We start from the raw sequence: 8493 nt of genomic DNA on the forward strand, positions 1-8493 counted from the left end.
CCAAAAGCAAGGATCTGAAATCCTATGTGCCAGGTCAAGTTTGATCTGAACTAAGTGGTAAGTAAAGTATACATCATCACACTCCGAAGAGGGACTCCAGCAGCTAGTCACTTGCCTTTCCCACGCATGCAAGGAGTTCGGACTAGCCATCAGCCTGACGAAGACGAATGTTATGGCTCAAGGCACGGGGACTCCCCCATGCATCACCATCGACGGATACACCCTGGAGGTTGTCAACGACTTCACTTACCTCGGGTCCACCATCTCGAGCTCTCTGTCAGTCGACTTGGAGGTCAACCGGAGAATCGCCAGGGCAGCCACAGTTATGGCCAGACTGAACCGGCGAGCGTGGAACAATTCCAGCCTCACTGAGAAAACCAGACTGCGCATCTACCAAGCCTGCGTACTCAGCACTCTCCTCTATGGCAGCGAGACGTGGACCACCTACGCAAGGCACGAAAGGAAACTCAACAGCTTCCACATGAGGTGCCTGCGACGCGTCCTGCATGTCGCCTGGCAGGATAAGGTCCCCAACACCGAGGTGCTGAAGCGAGCCAATATGAGCAGTTTGCATGCAGTTCTTAGCGAGAGACGCCTCAGGTGGCTCGGCCATGTCAAAAGAATGGATGCAGGCCGTATCCCCAAAGACCTCCTCTACGGCGAGCTAGCAGAAGGCAAGAGGATGACAGGGCGCCCAAAACTGCGGTTCAAAGACATCTGCAAAAAGGACATGACACAATGCTCCATCAATCTCAACACATGGGAAGTTCAAGCAGACGACCGCCTAGCCTGGAGGCTCGCGGTCAGGCAAGGTACGTCACGTGCAGAGGCTGCGCGCAACGAGGAGGCGGTCCAGAAAAGATCGAGGCGGAAGCAGCGTCAGCAGCAGCAACAACAGCCATCTGCCTTCACCTGTACCAAGTGCGGCAGGGATTGTCACTCCCGAGTCGGACTGCACAGCCATTCTCGGCGGTGCAGATAGACTCTCAGGAAGCTACGCCATCGTCTCTCGAGACGGACGGCTGCCGACGACGACGACATCATTTTTAGAGAAGTCCGTCTTTTCAGTAATAAGAACTCACTGTATTAAACAAACTTTAGACATGAGAGGAATAGGAAAAAACGGAAAAAATAGTGTCGATACATTCATTCTTTCATAAGCTCTCTTAACATCTAGCTAAATGTTTAAGTTGTTAGAAATTCTCTGTATACACATCCTGAAGCTTTAGAAATGTACAGATACAGATTAAGATTAAAATATATGCATATGGGAGGGTCACAATGAGCTGCGCATGGTTTCAGGGGCATCTTTGGGAGTTAGCAACCTGGCAGAAGACATCAAGACCAAAATCAAGAACTACCAGACTGCCTCTCTTTGACAGCCACTTCCCCAGCCAGAACTGGACCAGGAAATTTTGGCAGAAATACCTCGACTTTCACCTCTGTGAGAAGATGGTGACTGCTAAAGGAGGGGATGTTTCCGTGTGCAAATGGTACCCGCGTGTGTACAAGTCCCTTTGCCCCATATCCTGGGTGTCAACCTGGGATGGCCACTAGGCAGATGGCACATATCCTGGGAAGATCTGAATTGGCTGCACCCCACCTGTCCTCTGTCTCCCATCCTTCTCCCAGGGACATGGGTACATCCCACCCTAGGATCCTGAATCATGGCTGAACTAGTAATCAGTACCTGTTGGAAAACCAAATATATATATACCTCCGCTTGGAAGTTATAGCTAATTCTATTGTTTTCTTTTTTTAAAGATTTTATTTATTTCCTTTTAGAGAGAGGGAAAAGGAGGGAGAAAAAGATGGAGAGAAACATCAGTGTGTAAGAGATACCTTGACCGATTTTACCTCTCGCATGCCCCCAAACGGGGACCTGTCCTGTAACGCAGGCATGTGTCCGGACTGGGAATTGAACCGGTGACCTTTTGCTTCACAGGGTGGCGCCCATTCCACTGAAACACACCAGCCAGGCTTCTGTTTTCATCTTAATAGTCGTTTTTAAACATTTCACATGTTTAACAAATTCTAAAGTTAATATATATGTATGTTCCTTCTGAGCAATTCGGTATGCTTTGATTTCCATTAGTTCCTTCCCTTTTTATTCATTAGTAATTCAGCACATTGGGTTTACACCCCTGCTAGCTGCCAGCTCTTTTCTGGGATGTCTCCAGCTGCAGCAGCCTGTTGGTTAGGGCTTTGTGCCCACTCCACCTCACAGTGTTTCACAGCTGACTGGTGAGGCTGGTGGCCAGGGCAGACATGGAGAAAGTGCACCTGCCTCGGGCTTCCAAGAGAAGCTGAAAAGGTCCCCTGAGGAGGTGGGCCACGTCCAGGAAGGAGCCGGGTGGCTCCCGTACTGACTTTGAGCAGGACCTGGCCCCTGGGACAACAGTGGGGCAGGCGCCAAAGCTCCCACAGAGCCAGTGGCCAGACACGGTGATGTCAGGCAGGTGGGGCCTCAGTGGTATGGGACAAAGGCCTCATGGAGGGCAAGGCAGGTGCCAAACACTTGCTACACAGAGATGCAGGTCCCAGGTGCTAGAAGGTCATGATGGGATTGGCCATTCAGGGAGGCCCCGCCCCTTCCTCTGTGACCTCTCAAGGTCCATTGATGTTTCCATGGAGACATCAGAAGGTCCTGGCTGAAGTCAGTTCAGTGCGTGCTAGAACCCCAGAGGAGGAGGAAGCAAAGGAGAGACTCTCCCTGTTTCCACTCTTATTTGAGTTCGTTTGGCGCACAACTGCCCCTACATGGGCAATTTCCTTTCTCGGATTCGCTTGTTCTTCTGCCGCCTCCGCCGCGGCCACCATCCCTTGCCTGGTGGCCATCACCCTGTCACCCGTGATTATGGCCCACCTGGCTGGGACCACCCTGCTGTCAGCCGTTTCCACCCACTATTTCATTTCTGTCATGCTGCTGGTCCATCGGCCTTCGGCCTTGTCCCGAGAGGACGGTGTCCTCTCGCACAGACTGTGCGCTTCCCTATAGAAGTCCACCGGTTGGTGAAATGGAAGGACCCCCCGCAGAAGCCTGTGCTTCCTGCTTGTACATCCGGGAGGTCTGGAAGCTTGAGACCGGGCCCTATTCGTCATTCAGGTCGCAGATCTTCTGGCCTGCGCTCACCACCTGAGCAGGCAGTCAAGGCTGAGGAGCCGGGACCCTCTATAATCGTCCCACTTCCTTTCCCAAAGGAGGTGGTGGGGAAGGTCCCGGAAGAGTCCCCAAAAGACACGGCACACAAGACCAGCCAGGTAGAGGAAAAAGGGCAGGATCATGGGGACAGCCCCCACAGCAGTGGGCATCTGCCCAGCACTCCAGATTCAGTATGTGTAGGGAAGGAGAAGCAATCCAGCAGCAATTCTCCCCCGGCCTCTGCCAGCAGGAGGCCCCGCAAAAGAAAGCAGTCTGGGCCGCTCTTGCTTCCACTGCCACCACTGCGGTGGGATCGAGGTGAGCTGCCCCCGCCTGCTAAACTTCCTTGCCTTGCCATGGACCCAAAGCTGCACACCATGGAAAGATCTGAGGGTCCAAGGAAAAAGACTGCGGGGGACAAGACCCAGGTCACTCAGCCTGCTGCTTCTCTGCCTCCACCTGCCTCGGTGCCTGCAGGAACCCTTCCCCTGGCCACTCAAATGGGGCAGGCCCCTGTTACCATCACTGCCAGAGCATCTACACGTTTGACCTCTCGGCCCGCTTTACAGGATGATGACACCGAAATGGACACGACTCCTCCGTACTATGCCACCACAGTCGTATCATCTCCAGGTGGCAGTGTAAGATCCATGACAATTCACCAAATCCCTGCCATGGACCCCGAGGAGCCTATGGACACCACTCCTGCTCCATAGGAAAACCACTGCCCCCTGTCCTTGCCCTTCCTAATTCTGACCACATACCACCCAGTGGCAACATTCCCTTGGCTAAAGTCACCACCTCTTTTCTTAACTGGGGATCCATCTGGCCACAGCATGGCTGCTGCAGGAGGAGGAACATCCACAACCTCATTGCAGAGTATAACACCTTCCCCATGATCACAGGCACTAGTGTTCACGCTTGCCACCAGTGCACCTGCAGTCCACCTGGCGTACAAGAGCTCCGACACTTGCAACAGCCACCACCATGGAGAATACAGGTATGTCATGAGACATGTCTCTTTCCACCTTCTGTCAGACCACTGGGGGCATTTCTGGCTGCGTCACAGCCATTATTGTTGCAAGTCTTAGCATCATCCCTGTGTTTAGACACACTTGTAGCTGCACTGTATTTCAAACCTGGAACCTACCTGTGCTGAATCTAGGTGATGCTATGGCAGGTTACAACTTCCCTCCCGTGATGGGAGGGCGTGTTCTTCCCACTTTGCATTAGTACAACGGGGGCCCACCTGACCATGGTGGCTGATTTTTTTAATGACAAAGTCAATAGAGTAATAATTTGTGGTATAATCAGTAGCTTCTAATTCTTCTGATTTGTCCAAAGTTTGTTTAGAGGAAGGTCGTGATGCTTTGGTCATGAGTTCAATCTCTGGGTCCTGCTTTCGGTTTAGAAATTATTGATGAGATAGTTTGATCTTTTATTTATTCAGTTACTGAGAAGTTCTGTCACACAGAATCATCTTTGAATACCTATTTGTCTGTTTATTTTTTTAGACAAAAGCATTTCAAGTTGCTACCAACAACATTTTTAAAACCCATAAAATTGTACAATGGAATGTGTTGCTTCTTTGGATGATATCTTTCTTGGAATATATAGTTTTATGGCAAATGTCCTATAAGAAAATAGTTTCAATAAGACCGTTAAGTAATCTAAGTTTTAGTGAACATAAGCCATAACCTCTGATTTTAGTGATATTAATTACATTTGCAAATATAAATTTATGAACTTTTCTCATGAAAGTCAAATTTTGAGTATTGTAAACTGATAAGGTTTGATTAGTCTCTTTGTGTTCTAGGCAGTAGGTTATGGAGCTTAGGCCATTCTGGGAAAGGAACTGTCTCTAGGGAGAAATGTAGTTTCACTTACATGGGAAATTTCATAGAGAAGAACTTGTTATTCCAATGAAGATTTTGTTTAGTAGTAGTGCATCATAAAACCGGGGGAGTGTTGTTTACCTAGAAGTTAAACTTTAGGAGCTGGCTTAATGTTTATGAGTAAACAAAGATGTACTTTTCTTTGCGTTTTCTCTATTTTGTTACTCCTTTAACATGTTATCTGAATTCCTCTTAGTGGGTTTTTTTTCCCTTTCAAAAAATGTTCTGTTATCCTATTACAGTTGTCCCAATTTTCCCCTCTTTGCCCTCCTGTGCGGAGCCCACCTCTGCTCCACAGTCAATCCCCACCCTGTTGTCCCTGTCCGTGCGTCATTCACATGTGTTCTTTGACAAGTCCCCTCCCCTTCTTTCCACCATTATCCCCCTCCCCTCTCCCCTCTGACTGTTCCACGTTTTCATGTCTCTGGTTCTGCTGTGCTCATTCGTTTGTTTTTGCAAATTAGGTTCCTCTGATGGGTGAGATGGTATTTGTCTTTCATTGAATCGCTTATTTCACGTAGCGTATACTCTCCAGTCACATACATGCTGTTGCAAAAGTTAGGAGTTCTTTCTTTCTGCTGCATAGTGTTCCACTGTGTAAATGTACCACAGTTTTTTGATCCACTCATTTACTGATGGCCCCTCAGGCTGTTTCCAGCATTTGGCTATTGTCAATAATGCTGCTCTGGACATAGGGGTGCATAAGTTCTTTTGAATTGGTGTTTCAGGATTCTTCAGGTATAATCCCAGTAGTGGAATGTCTGGGTCAAAAGGCAGTTCCATTTTTTGTTTTTCGAGGAAATTCCACGCTATTTTTGACAGTGGTTGCACCAGTCTGCATTCCTGCCAACCATGCACTAGGGTTCCCTTTTGTCCACATTCTCGCCAGCACTTGTTTGTTGATTTATTAATGGTGGCCATTCTGACATGTGTGAGGCACTTTCTCATTGTGATTTTAATTTGCATTTATCTGATGGCTAGTGATGTTGAACATCCTTTCATATGCCTATGGTCCCTCTGTATGTCCTCCTTGGAGAAGTATCTGTTTCCCAATAGTTCTGGTGTGTGTGAATTTATTTACTAATTATTATTTTAAAGTACATTTTATTGATTTTGTTGTTACAATAGTTCCAATTTTCCCCCTTTGCTCCCCTCTGCCCAGTCCCCCGCTTCCCCCAGCAGTCCCAGCCCTCTTAGTTCATGTCCACGGGTCATGCATAGAAGTTCTTTGGCTTCACCCTTTCCTATATTGTTCTCAACATCCCCCCTGTCTTATTTTGTACTGACCGATTTTGATTATGCTTCTTAGTCCCTGAATCATTTCCCCATTTCTCCAGCTAGCCGCTCCCAGCTGATATCCCTCCAAATGATCCCCATACCTATGATTCTGTTCCTATTCTGGTTTGCTCATTTGGATTTTGTTTTTATTTTTTAGATTCAGTTGTTGATAGTTGTGAGTTTGTTGTCATTTTAGTGTTCATAGTTTTGATCTTCTTTTCCTTAAGAAATCCCTTTGAGATTTCATATAATAATGGCTTGGTGATGACGAGCTCCTTTGGCTTCACCTTGTCTGGGAAGCACTTCATCTTCCCTTGCATTTCAAATGATGGCTTTACTCGATAGAGTAATCCTGGTTGCAGGTTGCCTGTCATCACATCGATTACCGTTTGCCAGTCCCTTTCTGCCTGCAAAGTGTCCTGTGAGAAATCAGCTGATAGTCTTACAGGCAGTCCCCTGTAGGCAACTCTCTGTCTCTCTCTTACTACCCCCAGGACTCTGTCTTTATCTTCCACCTTTGGCATCTCAATCATGATGCGTCCTGGTGGGGTCCCGTCGGGGTCCAGCTCGCCCAGGACCCTCTGTGCTTCCCGGACCCAGATGTGCATCTCCTTCGCAAAATGAGTTTTCCTCATTTTTTTCAATTCTTGCTTCCTCATTCTGCACCGGTTGACTGCTTTTTTCTGCCTTATATTCCAAATCATTGATTAGAACCCGGGTTTCCTTCCCTTCACCATTGGTTCTGTGTGGATTTTCCTTCGTTTCACTGAGCATAGCCTTCACTTGTTATGTGTTTGTTGTACCCAAGCATATCTGTCAAGCCTGTGAGCATCTTTATCACCAGTGTTTTGAACTCTACATCTGTTAGGTTGTCTATCTCCTCATCTGTTAGGTTGGCTATGTCCTCGTCAATTAGTTCTCCCACTGGAACCTTGATCCGTTTCCTTTTTTGGGCCATACTTCTCTGTCTCCTCATTCTGACAGGCTCCTGTGTTTGTTTGCCTCTACATCCCGGCTAGAGCTGTTGCTCCTGTTATGTTGTAATGGGCGGAGCCTTAGGGGTTCTTCAGTCCAGGTCAACCTGTTTCACCACGTTGTGGCGCTGTATGTGGGGGAGGGGTCCGAGGGGGAACAATGCTGCCAGCCCAGCACTTGCCCCTTTTCCAGGCACCTCTCCCACACCCGCACCAGACTGGCGCCCCTCTAGCTGCTGCCCTGGCCATCATTCCCAGAGCGGGTGCATCTGAGGACATTCTAGGACCGCGCGGGCCCTTGAAACAAGCAGACTCTGCTGAGAGACTGGCAGTTTCTGCCTCCACCCCAATCCCGCTGCTCTACACAGTCAGAAACAATGAGGCTTGATTTTCCATGGTGCTGGGACCTTGATCTGTGAGGTCTGGTGAGGAGCTGGGAACGCTCTGCAGGTGTCCCTCCTTGCATTTTAAAACGTGAGTGTGCCCTTTCCGCTGACCCGCCTCTGCTGCCACCATTGCTACCACCACAGCGAGTCCTCTCCACCCGGGCTCTGCTTCTCCTGCGTGTCTGGGTGAGTGTTTAATTCTTCTTTATATCTTTGTTTGCTGGACTTTCCTGTAGTTTGATTTTTTGGAACTTCTGGTTGTTTCTAGTTCTGAAGTAGTTGTATTCCTCCTTTTTTTTTGTTTTTAATTTTTTTTTTTTTTGGTTATTCAATTACAGTTGTCCCATTTTTCCCCCATTGCTCCCCCCTCCCAGCCCATCCCTTCTCCCACAATTATATCCCTCCCCGTTGTCTATGTCCATGAGTCATTCATACACGTTCCTTGACTAGTCCCTTCCCTTACTTATCCCCCTTCTCTCCCTCCCCCCCTACCTCCTACTGACAACTATTCTAGTCTTTGCCTATTTAGTTCATTTGTTTGTGTTGCTCTTTAGTTTCCTGTATTGGGTGATATCATATGGTATTTTGCTTTCTTTGCCTGGCTTATTTCACTAAGCATAATTCTCTCTAGTTCCATCCATGTTGTCGCAAATGGCAGGAGTTCCTTCTTTCTTTCTGCTACATAGTATTCCATTGTGTAAATGTACCACAGTTTTCTGATCCACTCATCTACAGATGGGCACTTAGGCTGTTTCCAGCACTTAGCTATTGTAAACAGGGCTGCTATGAACATAGGGGTGCATAAATTCTTTTGAATT

At 48.0% G+C, this 8493-nt stretch overlaps 1 pseudogene; it reads left to right on the top strand.

Moving 5' to 3' along the window:
* The first annotated feature begins 1292 nt into the window (after nucleotides 1–1292).
* On the top strand, nucleotides 1293–1587 carry LOC150007892 (cytochrome c oxidase subunit 6B1 pseudogene; annotated as a pseudogene).
* The last annotated feature ends 6906 nt before the right edge of the window (nucleotides 1588–8493 follow it).

Source organism: Furipterus horrens, unplaced genomic scaffold (genome assembly GCF_987537825.1).
Source record: "Furipterus horrens unplaced genomic scaffold, mFurHor1.1.pri manual_scaffold_6, whole genome shotgun sequence".
Lineage (NCBI taxonomy): Eukaryota > Metazoa > Chordata > Mammalia > Chiroptera > Furipteridae > Furipterus > Furipterus horrens.